This window comes from Kogia breviceps, chromosome 11 (genome assembly GCF_026419965.1).
Source record: "Kogia breviceps isolate mKogBre1 chromosome 11, mKogBre1 haplotype 1, whole genome shotgun sequence".
Classification (NCBI taxonomy): domain Eukaryota; kingdom Metazoa; phylum Chordata; class Mammalia; order Artiodactyla; family Physeteridae; genus Kogia; species Kogia breviceps.
This window is the reverse complement of record NC_081320.1, coordinates 22,166,465-22,188,510: the sequence shown is the minus strand read 5'-3', so window position 1 is coordinate 22,188,510 and position 22,046 is coordinate 22,166,465. Positions and strand designations below refer to the sequence as shown.

General features: G+C 36.1%; 1 long non-coding RNA gene across 1 annotated transcript in view; it reads right to left on the bottom strand.

Annotated features, from left to right (window-relative positions):
* Positions 1 to 1,201: 1,201 nt before the first annotated feature.
* LOC136792070 (uncharacterized) overlaps positions 1,202 to 22,046 on the bottom strand; it is a 32,816-nt gene continuing 11,971 nt past the window's right edge. Inside the window, exons 2-4 of the long non-coding RNA XR_010835236.1 lie at positions 2,727 to 2,762; positions 2,450 to 2,534; positions 1,202 to 1,302 (exon numbers count right to left, since the gene is read on the bottom strand). This is a non-coding gene — a long non-coding RNA (uncharacterized lncRNA). The remainder of the gene's footprint in view (positions 1,303 to 2,449; positions 2,535 to 2,726; positions 2,763 to 22,046) is intronic.

The following is a 22,046-nucleotide window of genomic DNA, read 5'->3' as shown; positions in this document are numbered from 1 at the left end:
TTGTATAGCTATATAGTCTTGGTTTACACAATAGTCCCACAAATGATTGTTGAACAAATGCAGGAATGAATAAATATAATAATGAATACTTAAATTTTCATATATGTTTAAATAAATGGAACTACAAAAAGGCGGCTAATACTGTGATTGTCAACCTGTGCCTCTGCAAATTGCCTACGGTGATGAACTTCTTTAGATTAAATCTTTAGTAGGCCAGTGAGAGTAAGGCATGGAAGTACGTAGCTTTCATGTTCAGTGTGCTTCAGGATGCTTCAGCTCTGGTGCCTGTGGGCATGGATGTACACAAACAAGAGAATCCTCTTGGATCCTCCAGTATAAGAACCCAGTATACTTAACTCATTCTTCCTTTTGTTCTTCCGCTTGTTTTCCTTTTGGAATATATTTGAAATGCAATCATTGGATTGGGAGAGTGATCTCTTTGTCAAGTTTTTTCTATTCTCTTTCCTAGTTGATAACTAGACAGCCTTTAAAGTCTTGATTGATAACTAGATAAACTTCTTCCCCTCTGTTTGTTTTGAAAGCCTACTTACTCAAGTCAAACCTGATCCTTTTGTCTCAGCACTACTAATTAATGTGGATCAAATCTAGGTTTAACATTGTTTTTTGTATCTGGCACCTAACACCATTGTCTTGATTGTTTTTCCCTAGGTCTATCCTGCTGACTCCAAATTTGCTCTCATCTCCCTGGTGGGTACTCCAAATGTGCTATAAGCCACAGTTGCCCCATTTCTGGCAGTAGTGGATTATTCTCACATCAAGATACTTTATGTAAATAAGTCGAAGTCAGAATGGTGAAGCAATCCAAAGATATTGGCAAGTTGTGCATGCAGTAATCTAGCTGATAAATTTTGTCAAATTATGCTTGTTTTAAACACAAATATTAATGCTCATGTTGTAGGCTATCTACTTGAGAATTATGCACCATCATTGTAGGAGAATGTTGTTTTTTCTTATTATTTAAATATGTGTATTTGTTTGTGCTCAAGTCCCTTAAATAATATGTTCAAAATTCAAACATTTATTGGCTATCTGCAACATGCAAAACACTATGCTTCATATCACTCTCTGTAGCACATGGCTACACCAGGTTTAATTTAATAAAACCTAGGCTTAAGTTAATCAGACCTCATCTCTGGAAACCTCCAAATGGCTTAGTGAAAAGTCTAAAATTTCAGGAGCACTTAGGGCTTGGGAGGATGGTTTCCAAGATTTGCTTCCAGACATCCTTAGGAATACTGCATTGAGGGCATCCTTCTGAGGTTCAGGAGGGATAGTGTATTTCTGTGGATTAAAGAGAGTAGGAAATCATAAAATCTGAGTCTATTCTCATAGAAACCAGGTAGCAAATTAAGATCCCAATTAAAACTGCTTAATCTGAAGAATATACAAATTCTTCTTACAAATAATGTCTGTAGGTATCACTACCAATAACAACTGAGTGTGGGCTACACTTAGTAATTCACTTCCAAAAAATAGAGTACAGAAAGAGAAAAAGAATCATGTACAGTGGAGAAAACTGGAAACACCTTAACCAAGTTTTCAACTTTGACATCATCATCAGTAAGTCATGTTGACATAATGTAGTCCTGATATAATTTGATGCAAAGAAGGCTACTACATGTCTGTTATTCTTCCCCAAAGTTTAAAACTACAGTCTAATCAAAAGCAGAAAATGAGACAAATTCAAATTGAGGAATATTCTATAAAATACTAACCAATACTCCTCAAAACTGTGAAGGTCATGAAAAGCTAATAAATTCTGAGGCACTGTCAGATTATTTATTTATTTTTTAAATTTAATAACTATGGACTACTACTAATTTAAATATTTTCATTATTGAGTATTTACAATATGTCAAACAAGAGCTTAAAATACACAGTGTTTCTACGACAGGCTAGTGGGGTAAAGATGGGTATAACACTGCCCAATGGCATACTTTCTTGTAGGAGGATATATGAGTTGGCAAATCTCAAAGACCATTGCTTTTAATACAATTATATAAAATTGAAATATATCCATCTTTACTTCAGTTTCATCATGATATATATCAATGGAGACTTCCTCAGGAATAGTACAGAGAATAACTTTCTTAGGAATATCATAGTGATGCCTCTCCATTAAATACTTGAATTCATCATAATTCAAAATATTCTGAATCCAAAAGTTCTTTATATTTGTCTTAGATTAATTCAAAGTGTTTTATGTAGCATTTTCCCTCAGACTTAGAGACATCTACATTCCTCATGCACACAAGCAGTCTAGGGTATACTTGAGAGTGAAATATCTATTTCTGTGTTCCCTAAAGAAATGAGCTGCTGAGGGGGGAAAATTAAAGCAGTATGATAAAGTGTAAAGCTGACCATCTTCCACCTTGTTAAGATCAGTGGAAGGTTACTGCAGCCATGGCTTCATTAGTGAAAAACTAACCTTGTTGACTGTATATGATCATTTGATTCTCCCTGCACATCTTTTCTTCACTTTATTTTCTTCCATATGACATCTGCTGTTGAATCTAACATAGAACCAAAAAAAAGATGAGATTTTAGCTCCTTGGATTTATCTACCTGCAGCTCAGTGATGCTATATCACAATACTCAGCCCAAAATGAAACTAGCTTATACTCCTAAGATCCAAAACAAGCACAGAGAAATACTGCTCCTTATTGCAACAAAAGTCGTGCTAGCAAAATGGAACTAAAAATTACCTTTTACAGGATCCTTTGGTCCAATGGTCTTTGTCACTGAAAGAGTTTTAAGAAATCCTTGTAAGTAGGAAAGTTTTCAAATATTTGCTGTTTTTTTCCACAAAATGATTAACTTAGCAATATTATTTCTCTTCAAATTTTTAATAGAATTCTTTCAACTCCTTTGATTACTTGAGAGAAGTTGTCTGAATTAGATACTACCTAAAATAATCTGCAAAATAGTGTTGAAAGCCTGAATATTCTAGAAAATAAACAAAGATCCTCAAAACACTTAAAAGATAGGTAAAATTATTTCATAGCTTATCAAAATTATCAGTTATAAAGTCACTTTAACTAAAAGACATTGCTGACTCTTGATTTCTACCAAATTGCTTGTAGCCAAATCCTTTCTAGCTAAACAACATAATATCTAACAAAGAGCAGTGAGTAATAAAAAGAAAAGAATTTAAGAACTTTATTTTATGGAAGTGTGTTAAGAGTTTGGATTTTAATAGAAGCAATATCCGGCAGGTTAAATATTTCAAAATATATTGATTGATTAATTTGAAATCAAAATAAAAACATCTCATAAATCAGAGTAAGGATAAATATATTACGTTTATAAATGTAAAAGTGATAGACTTGTTAAATATATGGGATTATTAGTCTCTGGCTTATTGCAGCAGCCTTCTAACTGGTTTTCAGCTGTTTCCTTGACCCCTATCGTTTATTCTCAACGTAGCATCCAGAATATTTCTTTTAAAACTTAAAATCTTGCCATTCTTACGTTAAAAAACTCTCTAGTGGGATTCCATATTTTTCAGTGTAAAAGCTGAAGTCCTTCCAATGGCCTCTGGCTCCCCAATGTTTCTGTGATCTCTTATTCTTCTACTTTCCCCAATCCGATTTCACCCCAACTGTAATAATCTCCTATTGATTTCTTGAATTCATCAAGAAAACTTCTATCTCAGTGTCTTTGCCTTTGCTGCTCTTTCTTTCTGGAACATACTCCCCCCAGATATCCAGGTGATTTGCTTTCTTACCTTACTGAGGTCTCTTCCCAAAGGTCATCTCCACGAGAACTTCTCTGACTCTGTGCTCAAATTTCACCACCTTTGGAATTCACTAACAATTGTTTTCTGCTTTATTTTTCTTCCCAGCCAAGATGATGTAAGGCAGGGCATAAGAGGTGACTAGCACAAACTCTCATCTCCATCTTTACCAAGATTTTCTTTACTAATATCTAATAAGAGCGATTTTTGTTATTCTTCAGACATACTAAACTTATCCATGCTTCAAAGCCTCTGTAACTGTTATATTTTATGCTTCATTTCCTCTTCCAGGCTTATTACCCTTCGTTGGTCAGGATTTTGATCAATTGTTCCCTCTCAGATATCATTCTATCTGAATAAGACTACATTATTTACCATTGTGTCACCATTACTGTTGGTCATTTTATCCTTGTATATTACCTTCACATTTATTAACACGATTTGAAATTACATGACCATTTTTCATTTATGTGTGGTCTGTCCTTTCTATTAAAAAGTAAGCTATATGAAGGTAGAAAACTTGTCTTTTCAAAGTTGTATCCTCATTATAGGACAGTGCCTAATGCAGAATACTTGTTAAATATATTTGTTTAATGTTTCCTGAATGGACATATACAGAAGTAAAGGAGGAAAGAAATGAATTATTAGACTATATTTTTCCTGAGATTAAAAAACTCGGACCTCTAGTTGTAAGCAACATAAACCCAACTCTAGTGGCATAACACGAAATCCAAAAGCACACAACCACAAGTTGATGTAGCTTGTCCAAAGAGAGTTATTGCAACCTGACGTACTGTCTGTATTCCAGGCAGAAAGAATCAGAAGACCAAAAATGAAGAGCACATGCAGGATGATTCTTCTCTGTTCATAAGGAAGATAATAACCTTTCTACAAGTCACAGTCAGCACACTTTTGTTAACTCATTGGCCATAATTGTCACTCTGTCACAAGGTCACCACTATTTTGAAGACAGCTTTCAAAAATTGAGTTTTTAACTTGAGTTTAACACTGTGTCAAATAAATTTTGCATTTTATTATTATTGAAAACAAGGGAAAGTTGGATATTAACAGTGGAGACAACCAACAGCGTTGGCCATATGAGTCTAGACTTACTCTACTTTAAAATAACTCCAAATTTCAGCAAATGGTTAAGGTACTGCTACAAGTTATATTAACTGGGGACATAGGTAAGTATATTTTAAAGTCTAAGGTTCATGGAATCTGATCTAACTTCTAGCAATTACTTGCTCTAGGAACTTGAGAGTGTCACCTAACATTTCTGAGACTCAAATTTTTATTTGAGAAATGGTGATGTTATATTTGGTATGTTTTACTGAGTTTACATACTTGTGAGAATCAACTGATTTACTAAATACAAAGGCACTTGAAAAATGTAATAAGTCATTACTATGACACATTTTATTTCCCTTTCTAAATTGGAATGAACATGAACTTTTTCCAGGTATTACACTGTCAATGGGACAAATGCCTGAATTATTACATAGGTGAAATTTGGTCATACAATATTCTTTTTATATTAATAGTAACCTCTTTGGGATCTAAAAATGCCCTTACTGTATATTGAACCCCATTCAATATAGCAGGGCATTTCAGTCTAACTAGCACATATGAAATAAGTTGGCATCTTAAAACTCTTAGCTTATGCTCTAATGGTCCTCAGTTTTAGGTCTGTCAAAGCAAAATTCTTTTTTTTAATTTTTAAAATTTTCTAAACTTTTTAATTGAAATATATTTGACTCACAATGTTATGTTACTTTCAGGGGTAGAGAAAATTGCTTCAGTTATATATATTCATTTTTAACATTCTATTCCATTATAGATTATTACAAGATATTGAGTATAGTTCCCTGTGCTATAGAGTAGGTCTTTGTTTGTTATCTATTTTATATTTAGTAGTGTGTATATTTAATCCCAAACTCCTAATTTATCCTTCTTCCCACCTCTCTTTGGTAATCATAAGCTCATCATCTATGCCTGTGAGTCTAATTTTGTTTTGTTGATAAGTTCATTTGTATCATTATTTTAGCTTCAGCATATAAATGATATCATATGACACTTGTCTTTCTCTGTCTGACTTAATTCACTTATATGATAATCTCTTGGTCCATCTATGATGCAGCAAATTACATCATTTCATTCTTTTTATGGCTGAGTAATATTCCATTGTGTATATATATATATACCACATCTTCTTTACTCATTCATCTGTCAGTGGACACTTAGGTTGTTTCCATGTCTTGGCTATTGTAAGTTTTGCTGCTATGAATATTAGGGTGCATGTATCTTTTCAAATTATGGTTTTCTTCAGATATATGCCCAGGAGTGGGATTGCTGGATCATATACTGGCTCTATTTTTAGATATTCTAAGGAACCTCCATACTGTTCTCCTTAGCAGCAGTACCAACTTACTTTCCCACCAACAGTGTAGGAGGTTTCCCTTTTCTGTACACCCTCTCCAGCATTTATTGTTTGTAGACTTTTTGATGATGGCCATTCTGACCAGTGTGAGGTGTTACCTCATTGTAGTTTTGATTTAATCTAATAATTAAGGATGTGGAACACCTTTTCATGTGCCTTTTGGCCATCTGTATATCTTCTTTGGAGAAATGTCTTTTTAGATCTTCTGCCCATTATTTGATTGAGTTGTTTGTTTGTTTGTTTGATATTGAAATGTATGGACTATTTTTATATGTTGGAGATTAATCCCTTGTTAGTCGAATCATGTGCAAATATTTTCTCCAGTTCTGTAGGTTGTCTTTTTGTTTTGTTTATGGTTTTCTTTCTGTGCAAAAGCTTTTGAGTTTAATTAGGTCCCATTTGTTTTTGTTTTATTTCCATTATTCTAGGAGACAGATCTAAAAAGATATTGCTGAAATTTATGTCAGCATCTGTTCTGCCTAGGTTTTCCTCTAGGAGTTTTATAGTATCCAGTCTGACATTTAGGTCTTTAATCCAACTTGAATTTATTTTTTGTGTATGGTGTTAGAGAATGTTCTAATTTTATTATTTTACTTGTAGCTGTTCAATTTTCCCAGCACCACTTATTGAAGAGTCTGTCTTTTCTCAATTGTATATTCTTGCCTCCTTTGTCATAGATTAATTGGCCATATGTGCACAAGTTTATTTCTGAGCTTTCTTTTCTTTTTTTTAAAACATATTTATTGGAGTATAACTGTTTTACAATAGTGTGTTGGTTTTTCCTTTACAACAAAGTGAATCAGTTATACATATACATATGTTCCCATATCTCTTCCCTCTTGCGTCACTCTCTCTCCCACCCTCCCTATCCCACCCCTCTAGGTGGTCACAAAGCACTGAGCTGATCTCCCTGTGCTATGCTGCAGCTTCCCACTAGCTATCTAATTTACATTTGGTAGTGTGTATATGTCCCTGCCACTCTCTCACTTCATCACATCTTACCCTTTCCACTCCCCATATCCTCAAGTCCATTCTCTAGTAGGTCTGTGTTTTATTCCCATCCTACCACTAATCTCTTCATGACATTTTTTTTTTTCTTAGAGTCCATATATATGCGTTAGCATACAGTATTTGTTTTTCTCCTTCTGACTTACTTCACTCTGTATGACAGACTCCAGGTCTATCCACCTCATTACAAATAACTCAGTTTCATTTCTTTTTATGGCTGAGTAATATTCCATTGTATATATGTGCCACATCTTCTTTATCCATTCATCTGTTGATGGACACTTAGGTTGCTTCCATGTCCTGGCTATCGTAAATAGAGCTGCAATGAATATTTTGGTACATGACTCTTTTTGAATTACGGTTTTCTCAGGGTATATGCCCAGCAGTGGGATTGCTGGGTCGTAGTTCTATTTGTAGTTTTCTAAGGAACCCCCATACTGTTCTCCATAGTGGCTGTTTCAATTTACATTCCCACCAGCAGTGCAAGAGGGTTCCCTTTTCTCCACACCCCTGAGCTTTCTATCCTGTTCCATTGATCTATATTTTTATTTTTGTGCCAGTACTATACTGTTTTGATTACTGTAGCTTTATAGTATAGTTTGAAGTCAAGGAGCCTGATTCTTCCAGTTCTGTTCTTCTTTCTCAAGGTTGCTTTGTCTATTTAGCATCTTTTTTGTTTCCATGGAAATTTTCAGATTTTTTTTCTAGTTCTGTGAAAAATGCCATTGGTAACTTAATAGGGATTGCATTGCATCTGTAGGTTGCCTTGTGTAGTATAGTCATTTTGACAATATTGATTTTTCCAGTACAAGAACATGGTATATATATCCATCTGTTTGTGTCCTCTTCAATTTCTTTCATCAGTCCTATAGTTTTTGAAATACAGGTCTTTTGCCTCCTTAGGTAGGTTTAGCCCTATGTTTTTTATTCTTTTTGATGGAATGGTAAGAGGGATTATTTCCTTAATTGCTCTTTCTGATCTTTCATTCTTAGCGTATGAAATGCAGCAGAGTTTTCTGTATTAATTTTGTATACTGCAAGTTAACTGGATTCATTGATGAGTTCTAATTTTCTTCTGGTAGGCTGTTTAAAATTGTCTGTGTGTAGTATCATATCATGTTCCAACAGTGACAGTTTTACTTCTTTTCGAATTTGTCTTCCTTTTATTTCTATTTCTTTTTTGATTGCTGTGGCTAAGACTTCCATAATTATGTTGAATAAAAGTGGCGAGAGTGGACATCCTTGTCTTGTTCCTGATCTTAGAAGGAATATTTAGATTTTCACCATTGAGTATGATGTTAACTGTGGGTTTGTCATATATGGCCTTATTATGTTGAGGTAAGTTCCCTCTATGACCACTCTCTGGAGCGTTTTTATTATACATGCATGTTGAATTTTATTAAAACCTTTTTCTGCAGCTATTGAGATGATCATATGTTTTTTATTCTTTAATTTGTTAATGTGGTGTATCAAACTGAATGATTTGTGTGTATGGAAAATTCCTTGCACCCCTGGGGTTAATCACACTTGATCATGGTGTATGATCTTTTTTATGTATTGTTGGATTTGGTATTCTAGTATTTTGTTGAGGATTTTTGCATCTATGTTCATCAGTGATATGAGCCTGTAATTTTTGTTTTTTGTGATATCTTTGTCTACCTTTGTTATTAGGGTCATCGTGGCCTCATAGAATAAGTTTGGAAGTGGTTCTTTCTCTGAAATTTTTGGGAAGAATTTCACAAGGATAGGTGTTAACTCTTCTCTAAATGTTTGATAGAATTCACCTGTGAAGCCATCTGGTCTTGGGCTTTTGTTTGTTTGGGAGGTTTTTAATCACAGATTCAGTTTCAGTGCTTGCAATTGATCTGTTCCTATTTTCTATTTTTTCCTGGTTCAGTCTTAGGAGATTGTACCTTTCTAAGAATCTGTCCATTTCTTATAGGTTGCCCATTTATTTACATGTTTTTGGTTGTAACTTCTCCTTTTTCATTTCTTTTTTTTTTTTTTTTTTTTTTTTTGCAGTATACGTGACTCTCACTGTTGTGGCCTCTCTCGTTGTGGAGCACAGGCTCCGGACACACAGGCTTAGTGGCCATGGCTCACAGGCCTAGCTGCTCCATGGCATGTGGGATCTTCCAGGACTGCAGCATGAACCCATTTCCCCTGCATTGGCAGGCGGGCTCTCAACCACTGCGCCACCAGGGAAGCCCTCTAATTTTATTGATTTGAGCTCTTTCTGTTTTTTGTTTGTTTGTTTTGTTTTGTCTGATGAGACTGGCTAAGGTTTATCAATTTTGTTTGTTTTTTCAAAGAACAAGCTTTTAATATTGTTAATTTTTTCTATTGTTTTTATAGTCTCTATTTTATTTATTTCTGCTTTGATCTTTATGATTTATTTTCTTCTACTAACTTTGGGTTTTATTGTTCTCTTTCTCTGGTTGCTTTAGGTGTAACATTAGGTTGTTTATTTGAGATATTTCTTATTTCCTGAGGTAAGTTTTTATTACTATAAACTTCCCTGTTAGACCTGTTTCTGCTGTGTCCTATAGGTTTATATATGTGTGTTTGTGTGTTTGAAGTTGCTGATCTCTTAACTTCAAATGCATTTTAAATATCCTACATTTGTACTCTCCTCCTCCCATGATTATTGGTTTAAATATCATATTTATGTGGATGATTTCCTGCCTTTAGCAGAGAGTTTCCCATTTCATAATTTTCTTTTTCTAGTTGTGGCCTATTCTTTTCCACATAGAGAAGTTCCATTAGCATTTGTTGTAAAGCTGCTTTGGTGGTGCTGAATTCTTCTGGCTTTTTCTTGCCTGCAAAGCTTTTGATTTCTCCATCGAATCTGAATGAGAGCCTTTCTGGATAGAGTATTCTTGTTTGTAGGTTTTTCCCTTTCATCACTTTAGGTATATCATGCTACTCCCTTCTAGCTTACAGAGTTTCTGTTGAAAAAAACAGCTGATAACATTATGGTGGTTTCCTTGTATGTTATTTGTTGCTGCTTCCTCATTGTTTTTACTATTTTCTCTTTATCTTTAATTTTTGTAAATTTGGTTATTATGTGTCTCAGCATGTTCTTCCTTGGGTTGATCCTGCATGGTACTCTCTGACTTTCCTGTACTTGGGTGACTGCTTCCTTTCCCATGTTAGGTAAGTTTTAAGCTATTATCTCTTTAAATATCTCCTCAGGCCCTTTCTCACTCTATTCTCTTTCTGGGACCCCTATAATGTGAATATTAGTGTGCTTGATGCTATCCTAGAGGTATCTTAAATGATACTCTTTTCTTTTCATTCTTTTTTCTTTATTCTGTTCTGCAGCAGTGATTTTCACCACTCTGTCTTCCAGCTCACTATCCATTCTTCTGCCTCATATATTCTGCTATTGATTCTTTCTAATGTGTTTTCAATTCAGTTATTGTATTCTTCAACTCTGTTTGGTTGTTCTTTATTTTTTTCTAATTTTTTTGTTAAAAACTTCTTGTAACTTGTCACTCTGTGCACCCATTCTTTACCCAAGTTCTTGGATCATCTTTACAATCATTACTCTAAACTCTTTCTCAGGCAGATTACCTATCTCTTCATCACTTAGTTCTTCTTCTGTGGTTTAATCTTGTTCCTTTTTCTGTAACATATTCCCCTGTCATCTCATTTTGTCTAAACTTCTATTTGTACTTTTATGTATGTGGAAGTTTAGTTATGTTTCTCAACCTTGGAGAAGTGGCCCTTTGTAGGAGATGTCCTATGTATACTAACAGTACACTCCTCTCTTGTTACATAATGGCCAGGGACCAGCTGGTCCCAGGGTAGGTTCTGACCTGTGTTTGCAGACTCAGTTCCACAGGCTGTGGGACTATATATTTCTTGTTTCTGGTGTCTGTCCCCTGGTGGGTGAGGCTGGGCTAGAGTCTTGTGCAGGCTTCCTGGTTGGAGGGGCTGGTGCCTGCCTACTGGTGGGTGGAGTTGTGTTTTGGCCCTCTGGTGGACAGGGCCATGTCAAGGGACATGTCTAGAGGTGACTGTGGGCTAAGGAAGACTATAGGCAGCCTCTCTGCTGATGGGTGTTCCTGCCCTGTTGGCTGTTTGGCCTGAGGTGTCCCAGCACTGGAGCTTACAGCTTATTGTGTTGAGTCAGGTTTAGGTGCTAATGTCCCAAGCAAGATGCCAGCCTACAGATGAGTACTCCCAGATATGTTCACCACCAGCTTTTTTGTCCCAAGGGAGAGTTACACAACTCTTCACCTCCTTAGGAGATCCTCCAAGACAAACAGGTAGGTCTGGCCCATGGTCCTATGAAGTCACTGCTTTTGCCCTGGGTCCTGGTGTACATGAGACCTTGTGTATGTCCTCCAAAGTTTGTGTCTCTGTTTCCTCCAGTCTTGTGGAGCTCCTGTGATCAAGACCTGCTGGTCTTCAAAGCCAAATGTTCTTGGGGCTTCTCCTCCTGATGCCAAACCACAAGCTGGGAAGCTTGATGTGGTGCTCAGAACTTCTGTGATATAATTATTCTCCAGTTTGTGGGTAGCCCGCCCAGGGGGTATGGGATTTGATTATATCACTAGTGCACCCCTCCTATTATCTCATTGTGATTTCTTCTTTGTCTTTGTATGTAGAATACATTTTATTGGTAGGTTCTAATCTTTTTATTGTTGGTTGTTCAGCAGTTAGTTGTGATTTTGGTGCTCTCGTGGGAGGAGGTGAGTTCAAGAGCTTTTAGTCCTCCATCTTGTCTTCTCTCCTTGTTCCTTCAAAGCAAATTTAATTATGTAGTAGAATGAGACAAATATCTTCATCAATATTTATGTAGTGATTAACTATATATTTTATTGTCATTGGCAAGATTAATGTATTTTGCCTAATTAAGAAAATATGTTGCTTTTTTTGCAGATTTTACTTATAGAAAATTTACTGATGCTACAACAGAAACCTATGACATCCAGTCCATTAAGAAACTTGGAAGGTTCATCAATAAAAACAGATCTGTGAGCTCTGACTTTGTGTTCAAACAATAGTGCTTTGTCCCAAGAAAGCAGAACATCCTCCAAGTTATGTTTCTCTGCAATAAAATAATTGGTTCTGACTATATTTAGGCTTATGTTTCAATAACAGTTCTTCTAAAAATCATTCAAAATTTGTTTTTTTCATCATATTAAGTATCTTTTACTGAAGACACCAACCTCCATAAGATATTATTTAGCATTTGAGATTGTACAATTTTTATCACTCTAAGTTTTCTTTGGAATTAGTCATATCTCCACAGACATTTTGTGTACATCCTAAGAGAAAGGTCGGCCAGTTTGTAATGGATATAGATTCTCAGTAAAATTTTGATATGAATTTATATATCACTTCCCCACCATAAAGCATCCATTGCCTGTGCATGTGTAGGTATTATAAAGTATCTGTCTGTTCACAACACTATACAAGTTGCTCTGTGAAGACTATCTTCTTACTTTCTGTATGATTTTGGTTTTCTAAGGCAAATCCTACAAGTTGATACAAGATATCAATTTGACTATTTTAAAAGAGATCAAATAATAGTAGATAAAACAAGATAAAATATTTATTTAGGGTTTACATATTTGTAATTTAAAGGCCATACTCCTGATATTTCAGGCTGGATTTTTCTCAATTAGTACATCTAGGTACCAATATTCCTTCTTCTTATTGCTCTGTCATTTCTGAGGGCATTCTCCTGGCCCACATGGATGAATCTGGCTTCCTAACATCTTAGTCCATGAGGAGAAAGAGTAAAAATGAAGAGAAAATGCCTTTTTTGATGAATGTGGTCTGGAATTTGTACACATTATTTCAGCCCTTGGGCCCAAATGTAGTAAAAACATGTAACCTAATTGCAAGGAAGGCTGATAAATATTGTCTATATATTTGAAGCTATGTACCCAGTTAAAATCAGAACTTCTGTTATAAAAAGGAAGTAGAAGGAATAGTTTTTCAGGGTCAGTTAGTGGTCTCTACCCCAGTAGGTTTTCTCAGAACTTAGAATCAGCACTTTGACTATTAATGTTAGTTTGATTTTAGGTAACTCTGTTTAATTCACTTGAAAATGTTATAAAGGTCAGAAAATGATGAATTAAAAGTAAAGTAATACCATATAGTTAACTATATAATGTTTGTAAACCCAATTAACCCTAGGAAAAATTTGCAACAGTTTACTGATAATACATGGGTCTAATTATAGTGTAGACCAGATGTTAGTTATCAATTTCTCCACAGACGTATCATTTAGACAGGAAAGGATAAGAGAAATTGATCTGTCCTTTCTTCTTGGTCACTGTCTAGGTTTTGTTAGTTCAATGTATCCTTGAGTTTCAGTGATGCAACCACTTCCTAATCCCATGATGATTTATGCGTTACTAACTCAAATCAGACTTCCTTACATTGAAAGTCCATGTTTTGGAATATAGAGTATTTATTAACTGCATTTTCATATTTACCATTCTTTTTCCCAAATATCTAACAAAGTTATGAATAAAAATTCAAAGGCCTCCAGAAGTCTAGCTGTATTTTATTGCATACTATAATGGTTACTAGAGGAAAGTTCTCTTCTCTCTATGCTTTTTCAGACAAATAGCTTTATGATAAATTTGGGTGAATAAAACAACTTCAGGCCTGGGAAATATTTGGAAATCCCTGTTACTCAGAGGTCCTCTCATCTGGTATTTCTTGTATCTCAGCAGCAGGTCGAAAAATATTTAATTTGTATATTATATGTATATGATGACTAACACATGTTATACTTTGAAGGAGTTAACTGCAGAACTATAATGATTTTAGGGGAAAATATATCACTCTTAGGTAAAAAGATATAGTCACACATACACATGCATTATATATACTACAGCGTTGCTACAAATTTAATAAAAGAAGAAATAATGGACATAAAATACTTAGAAAATTTGAGATAAAATAAAATGTATTACCTGTTTTTCTGAATTTCTGGAAGGGATTCAAAAATAATTGGAAGTATTTTGATAGTCATTATAAAGAACTACTTAATAAGGTATATACACAAGGACTACAACCTGGGGAATTTTCAGTAATTGTCTTCCATCCTTCAGACATTGTATTGGACACCTCTGAGAACTTTAAATCACTCCAGAAAAATACATAGTCTCCCACCTAAAGAAAATAGTGATTCAAAGAAACAGCTTATGAAAGAAACCAGTTAGCACAGTTGGTAACATCTTCAAAAGTGAAAAAGAGCTTTAACTATTTAATGTAGTAGAAATAATGGTAAGAAAATGGTAGAACTTGTAGCAGACCTATAGAGTGTCTGTATAGACCTATACAGTCTGGAAATACTATATAGTATATCAAACTTTAGGTCAAATTCTTCATGAGGTCCCTGTGCTTGAGTGATTAGCAAGTGTGAGATGCAGAAACATGCTCATTTGAAACATTATTTGTGTTACATCCCATTATGTTATTGTATATTATACCTTCTCAAAAGTCAACATGTTCTGGCATAACAGACTATGGTATTTCAGAGAACAACACTCTCACATTTAATCTATTTTCTATTTACTCCAACCACTGATTATCTTTTCTATATTTAGAAAAATAGCTACTATACTTTTCTTGACAAACAATATTAAAATTCCCAGAGGTCTTTGTTATTTCCACTGACTTTTGTGCTCTTAAACTGGCTTGTCATATCAACTGAAACTGCCTGCCATTTGTTGAAACTATTTAATTGTTCCAATTATTTTTAAATGAAAATGTTCTCACTGTCTACAGATTACACACTTCCATGCATCATAGTCATTGAAGCACATTTCTTTATAAAGTTGATAAACAATTTTGAACTCCAAATTATGCTTTGTGTGTCACAAAGCTGCAGCTGTAAGCACAGCATTAAAATGTGAGCTGAGAGTATTCATCAGAACAAACAAGGTCATCATGAAATAACTGTTAAGATTAGGTTCATTTTTATCATTTGCTAATTGCTATATCTTTTGGGTTGAAGGGAAAACCCATATGCCATTTTTAGAGAGCTTCAGAGTTAATACAGTATTGTATTTACTTGGTGGGTCCCTGCTACTTTCTACAGGAAATGAAGGCAGATTTTCCCATTTGTCCTATGTGTATTGAGCACCTATTTTGAACGATGCCACGCATTGTTCTATACATTAGGGTTATATACAAGAGTAGACCATAACCTCTGCTTGAAAAGACCTTATAGTTCACCTATGGAAATAGACAAGAAACATAGAAGTTTTTGAATAAACGAAAGCACATTTATAAACATCAAAACTTGAAAAAGGAAGGAAGCATCTAATTATTTTTGGTTGTTATTGGTTATCTATAATATTCAAAATCTGACAAAGACATTACTAAAGAAGGTTACATTTTATGTTATCTGTAATAATAGCTAAGAAGTTAGGAATTAAAAAGAATAAAATGTTTGATGCAGCAAAAGATAACAAAAATGTGCATACTGAACACTTGACTTCCACACTTAAGATGAATTTCCTTCCCTGTTTCCATTATAAATCGTTTTATAGAATCTTTCTGAGTTGTAACATTCACTGACGTGCTAGAAAAAGAATGAGCAAAATGTTTTTCACGGGCTCTGTAATGTGTGTGTCTATATAAAACATTTGGGAGCCTCACTTAAACCATCCAAAAAAGAGTTTCCTTTCAGCTTCCATTACAGCCACTTTTACAAAACCTTTTATTTACATAATAAAGCAGTGGAGATTAGATTGCATTAAAACTGACACATATGATGTGATACATATAATGAACGTAGTGACACTTGATCAAACAACATTTGATTCAACGAACTTTCATTTCAATAGTTTTCTGGTATTTGTTTAATGGGATTTTTGAAGTATAAATGAGAAATATCATTTAAATATTCTTTCACTTTTAATTTCCCTTTGGGAAATTCTTAACATGGACAATATACTATTTTGTTCCGTGTGGATATGTTTGAGTAAATACTTTGTAAAGTAACAAAACACTTTTTTGTTGGACTGTGGGGAGGTAATATGATTCCTTTCATTAGATGTCCAATGAGAAACTCCTGTAGGTCTCAACTGACCAGCACTGTTCACCAGACAACTTGGTGTTGGCCAACATAGCTGGAGAAGTTGAGCTCTATTATTGAGCCCAAAGTTATCTTCCATATGGAAGGTGTCATAAAGGAAAATAGGCAATTTCAGTGAAGACAGTTCTCTACTAAGAGCAGAAATTTACTACTGCTGCTCTATTGATCACTCAACCAAAAATGCATAAAATGATATTTAGGATTTGGGGAATATTTTTACTTAAATGAGATAAATTGCCTACTCTAAATCACCATTAACCAGTAGATTGATTTCTAAAAGATATACATGGATACTTATCTTAGAATATAAAACAAATGTGTTAATATTCCAAATATGTAGTATAATATACTACATATGTATTATGTAGTACATACATATGTATGCCATACATACATATGTATTATGTAGTATGATATACTATAATATTCTGGTCACAAGCAAATATTTAGATTTTTAAAGTTGTGACATATTGAACTTCACACATTTTTTAACTCATTTACTTATTCAGAACTATCTGTGTGTTTTGCTTGTTCATCCATAATCTTAAGGCAGTATAGCAAGATAATTTGATCCCTGTTTCAAGTACTAAAGGGATAATTTTTCCTATTACCTCTAGAGGTGGTGGAGTTTTCAAGGAAAAAGAAGAAACCAGATGATGGAGTTTATGATTTCATAGTCTTTCCTCTATCATATAATTATTATCATAATTATCAGGAAAACTACTCTAGATTTGGTCTTGAGGAGGGGTCATTTTAGAAGGGAAAGAGGAGACCTTCAGCTCCATGGACCTAAATACAGCCAATTACTAGTCCTGTGCATTTGCTTCCCCCTGTATTTCTTGATTCCATCCCTCTTCCATTCTTATCTTTCAGGCTGAAATGATTAGATTATTATCATAATAACTAGATATAACTCAGCATTTTCTTATCTCCATTTAATTCCTCCCCAATATTTCTCTTCCAACTTATTTTTTTTTGCTGAATTCCCATTACTTGTCAATTCTAGCAAAATATTTTCCCAGTGGGTTTTAGTCCCTTCACAGAATGCCTGATAAAGCCTTCTCCCTCACTAGACCTTACAGACTCCAAAACCAGAAATACAGATTGATTCTCAGATACCAGATTCCTTGCCCATTATTGTGATTAGTTTATTCTCTTTCCACTCGCTCACATATCTACATAAAATGCCAATTGCACCTCCTAAAACCGTCAACTGGCAGCTACCTCATTTTGTATTTTCAGACTGTCCTTGACCAACTTGATGTTAACTTTCACTTCTCTTAACCTTTCTAGCATTTCTGTAATCATTCTACAATGATTATGAGTTTTAGCTTTTCTCCATCTATGTTATATTCTTCTTGAGAGTGGATTAAGTATCTCACTTTAGTTTTACCCTGGAAATATCTAGTAGTTGCTCAATATATTATTACACTATTTACTGTTTTATTGAGGAGATAATCTCATTATTAGAGTATGAAATGACAGGCCATGTTTGTTAATTCCATTTTTTGAAAGTGTAAAATCACTGTTCATAGGTTAAGGAAAAATAAAAGTGTGTAATGAGCCTGCTATATGTAAGCATGATGATAGAGTAGTAGAAGACGAGTAGGATATAAAAACACATGATGAATACTTTACTCTCTAGAAGAGAACAATTTTCTTGTTCAAAACAGCACCTCTTTATTATGTTATAAGCTTTAAGAGGACAGAAAATCATGCTCACAGCTATTTCCCTAGCACCCAGCACAGGGCCAGGCACATTAGCTTTGCTTTGAACATTGCTGTTGAATTAATGAATTACCCGTTCTTTACATATATTACTGTGACACTCTCTTTACTTATTAAAAAAAATAAGTACGAGCTGTGTATTTAACAGGTGTAATTAGTTCAGTTTGAAAAGTTCTTGTGAGACATTCTAGGAATCAAATATTTTTCAAATCATTGCTTTGGTTTTTTGCTAACATCAAAATTTCTGAAGTTATTACTATGGTAACCAGACAAGGAATTCCCTAGCAACTGTAAAATGTGTCTCTGACCAGAAGCAATTTTTCAGTGAGTTTTAATAATCACATTTCTAGAATGGTGGGTGTCTGCTTTCAGTTTATTGAATTACTAGAACTGTGGTGGAAAACATATTTATATAACACAATGTTTTATAGAGATTGGCCATGAGGTACTAAACAAATGTCATCTATCAGACAAAGTCAGGAAGCCATGGTTGTTGGGAGAGGACACAGAGAATACGTGACCGCCAGTTGATCCAAGAGCTGGACCTGGGCAATTGGACGCTCCTCAGCCTGTCCCATGTTCTTGGAATGTATGTTTCTCCACAGTTCCCACAGTAGGAGCCATTAAAAGTTGCACAATGTGTTGTTGAGACCAACTAGACTGAATATGTCACTGAATCCCACTAAGGTCTCTTTATAAACATTTAAGATTCTGGTGGGCATGTTTGGATGTATACATCTCTTTCTGTCACCTAAGGCAAGTCTTCTTTGTAAGTTTCCCTGCTTATTAAACTTGCCTCCTGCTAATCTGGAGTGATCTGCCTCTTCCTTTGATCTCTCCTTGTCCTCCATGTATAGGAGCCAGTTTGATTTCCACAGGGCAACTTCCAAACTTTCTAACCAACAGTTAGAAAGCCATCCAGAAGACCAAAGAAATAGGTTTTGGAAAAGAGGCAACACAGGGGAAATCCCATTGGCCATCGACTTCTATGTGGGGAGGGGTGGTCTGTATGTCAGATGCTGGTGAACTGCTGTGCGAACACAGGGATGCCTCGAAAATGCCAGATGGTCTAAGGTGTTTGTTTGAGGACTGGCAGCAGAGAGGGAAATGCAGGTCTACAGTGGTTTGACTTCTACTGTGGGCAGGTTGGTGGTCCAATCAGAGGCAGAAGCTTCGGTTACAGAGTTGGAAGAAGAGATGAGGTTAGAGAAGGACATGTGGTTTCCACTGCTCTGTTCCCTTTGGGGTTCACAGACAAGACAGGAGCACAGTATAATAGGTTGGAGACCTTAGCCTGATGTTTTGCAAAGCCAGGAGGGTGCAGACTTCTGCAAATAAAGGTCTGAGCACTTGTGGCAAATCCTGATTAAGATGATAAGAGGTGGAATACCTGGGAAAATGAGGAGAACAAAGAGGAGGATGTGTAGTGATTAAAGGTGGAACAAATGAAGTGCTCTTTGCCACCCAACCCCTAATACAAAGGAAAGCAAAAGCACAGCCAGTGAGGCAGCTCCCAATTCAGGAAACATTCATGATGAGAAATATACTCCCGGTGAGCTTATTGATATATATGCCAAGTTCCAGCAAAAGGTCAGGGAAAGTATCCAGGCATGGTTAGTGTGGCCATGGGATACAGGAGGTGATGGTATTTCTTGATTAGGCAAGAGAAAGAGAACATGAGCAACATGTTCTGCCCTTTGGCAGGACCTGCAGGGCACTGAGGGATTCAAGGTATTCCCTCCTTTATAGATTGGATTATTCTAGCCTACAAGGAGGCTTGGCCCAATGAGGAGGCTCTTCTTGGGCACATGGGACCTTGGAAATCTATAAAGGAGGCAGAACAAATTCTCAGGAAATTGGGAGACATGCTACCTACACCCTTGTCTTTGAAGATCCTGATTGGGCCACATTCACTGTAAGAACGAAAGTCAGGATACTCCAGTCTGTCCCCAGCACCTGATGTGGGATGCTGATATCCATGCTGAGCCAAGTCATAGGACAAGACATTTATGATTTGGGGCAATCCATTGCTGATCATGGGAAACTGAGAAGCCCAGGAGTGGTGCGGTGCTGGGAAGGACCTGAAACAGAGAGGGAGTGCAAAGGCTATGCCAATCTGCTGTAAAACATCAGGTAAAGGTAACCCAGAAGCAAATGTGGTTTGATCTTATAGTTCCCAAGACCCCACCTGAAAAGATAGACCAGCAACCCAGCACTGTGTTGGTGGGCCTGTGGAAAGCCTTAAACTGGAAAAGAACTTCAGGCCTGCCCCACACAGCCCTACCGTCCCTGATGCTCCACTTTCTTCAGCAGAGGCTTCAGGAATACAGTCTTATTCTACTTGAGTTTCTCCTATGCCCTGTGTATAAGATTCAGATAAAGATCACCTCCAGTTGAAGGCCATTGGAGGTGATCTGAAGGCTCATGCTGAGTTTGTTATTCACTGGTCCCAAAGAAAAAGTAAAAGATGATGGCTCTGGTGGATACTGGAGCCAAATGTACTCTAACGCGTGGTCACCCCCAGGAGTTCTTTATCTTTCTCAGTGCCATCAGTGGTTATGGGGGCAAATGGTTAGGGTCAGGAAGGTCCCTCTGACCCTGCAAATTGGGTGTTCTCCCCCACAAGAATATGTTTCTATCTCACCAATACCAGAGAACATATTGTGCAATTATATCCTACAAGGTCAAACTCTGCAAACCTCTACTGGTGAATTCTCCCTCCAGGTTAGAGTAATCAAACCAGTGATGAGAGCAATCACCAACTGGGAACCAGTAAGTCTAACACCTTCCAAAAGAGTAGTATCTGTCAAACAATATAAATTGCCCGTGGAGCATAAGGAGGTAGGAGAAACTATCCAAGAACTGCACCAAGTAGGTATTGTACTTCGTGCCCTTAATGCTTCGAACAGCTGGTATGGCAGTTAAAAAAGCAAGAAGGCTCATGGGGGATGACCATGGACTACTGAGAAATGAACAAGGTAGTGCCACGACATTCATGCCCTGCGTTCAACTTTGTTGCCATCTTAACTGACTTAACAAGTTCTGAGTCACAAGATCAATTTACCTTCACATGGGAGGGCAACAATGGACTTTTCAAGTACTTCTCCAAGGTTACCTGTACTGTCTCACCATATGTCATATGATGGTAGCCCAAGACCTGTCTATGTTCTTCTTCCCCACAAGTAAAATGATCTCATTACATTGATGATATAATATTAACATGTGAAGATTTGCCTCTGATGCAGGATTCTCAGCAGAATTTTCTGGAACATTTGCAAGGAAAAAGGGCAGTGAATACACATAAAATGTAAGGCTCAGGCACCACTTTAAAGATTCTAAGAGTCATATGGTTAGGTAAGACACATGTCATCCCAGAATCTGTGATTGATAAGGTGCAAGCCTGTCCACCCTCTAAGAATGTGAAAGAGGTGCAAGTCTTCGTAGCAAGTTGGGGGTTGTAGAAGATTTTTATTTCCCACCTGGCACACTGCCTCCATTCTTTATATACCACCTGGTAAAGAAAAGGTACATGTGTGACTGGGAATCAGAGGAGCAAGCTGCCTTTGAGCAGGCAAAAATACTAGAGAAACAGATTAAAGCTCTGGGCATCTCCCAAGCAAGGCTACCATTTGAAATAGATGTATTTGAGACTCCAAGAGGTATGGAGGGTGCACTGCAGCAGAGACAACAGACAAATACCTCCAAAGAGCAACAACTACTAGCAGTGTACACAGTAGTGTACACAGATAGAGCATCTCAAAGAAAAAGCATATCATAGTAAGAACGTCCTGTCCTATGAAGGGGTGGATTAAGACTATGATCCATTGGCCCACCTCAGCCGTGGCTCAAATTGTCACTTTGACTAAGTGACACATCTATTTGTATCAGAGAAGCACCCTGTCTGCCAGCCTCACTGTCTCTAGAAATGCAGGTGTTACTAGGTCATGTAGAGTATATTGATCTTCCAAATGTCCCCACCACTATTCCTGTGGCAGCCCCTGCAGCCTGTAGATAGAGAGTGGAGGAAATTTCCAATG